General features: G+C 37.7%; 1 pseudogene; it reads left to right on the forward strand.

Moving 5' to 3' along the window:
* The first annotated feature begins 266 nt into the window (after positions 1–266).
* On the forward strand, positions 267–622 carry LOC136145240 (ribosomal protein eL22-like; annotated as a pseudogene).
* The last annotated feature ends 386 nt before the right edge of the window (positions 623–1,008 follow it).

Genomic DNA, 1,008 nt, shown 5'->3' on the forward strand with positions numbered 1-1,008 from the left:
GTTGCCATTTCCTTCTCCAATGCATGGAAGTGAAAAGTGTAAATGAAGTCGCTCAGTCGTGTCCGACTCTTAGTGACCTCATGGACCGCAGCCTACCAGGGTCCTCGTCCATGGGATTTTCCAGGCAAGAGTACTGGAGTGGAGTGCCACTGCCTTCTCCTACATACTTACTTACTGAACAAATATTATCATTTGAAGTGGTTAGTAAACAACGACAGGTGTAGTCAGAATATAATCACGCTCTGATCGCGCAGCAAACCTTCAAGATGGCGCCAACGAAAGACAAGAAGCCTAAGAAGTCAACCTGGAAGTTTAATTTGGATCTTACTCACCCAGTAGAAGAGGAATTTTTGATTCTGGAAATTTTGAACAGTTTCTGCAGGAAAAGGTTAAAGTGAATGGAAAGACTGGAAAACTTGGGAATGTCATTCGCACTGCAAGCTTCAAGAATAAAATCATGGTCGTTTCAAAGAAATGGTATTTGAAGTATCTTAACAAGAATTACCTTAAAAAGAACAATCTTCTTGATTGGCTTCATGTGGTTGTATGTGACAAGGAGACCTACAAGCTTTGTTACTTCCAAATTCGTCAGGATGAAGGTGAATCTGAGTCTGAGGACTAGATGAAGCCATCCTTTATAGGGCTTTGCTTGCTAATAAATTAATCATACAAAAGAAAGAAACATCTTGAAATGGACCTTTAGCTAATCAGTGAATAAAAAACATTACTCTGTATGTTAAGCATTCATCTCTTTTATTTAAGTGTATGCAGTTTATATGGTGCTGGCTTTCCTTTATACTTTTTAAGATTTTTATTGGAGTATAGTTGATTAACAATGTTGTGTTAGTTTCAGGTGTATAGCAAAGTGAATGAGTTATTCATATATCCACTTGTTCTTTTGTCACACAGACGATTACAGAGTATTGAGTTCTCTGAGCTATACAGCAGTTTTTTACTTATCTGTTTTATGTATGCTAAGTCACTTCAGTCATGTCTGACTCTTTGAGA

This window comes from Muntiacus reevesi, chromosome 12 (assembly GCF_963930625.1).
Source record: "Muntiacus reevesi chromosome 12, mMunRee1.1, whole genome shotgun sequence".
In the NCBI taxonomy this organism is placed as follows: domain Eukaryota; kingdom Metazoa; phylum Chordata; class Mammalia; order Artiodactyla; family Cervidae; genus Muntiacus; species Muntiacus reevesi.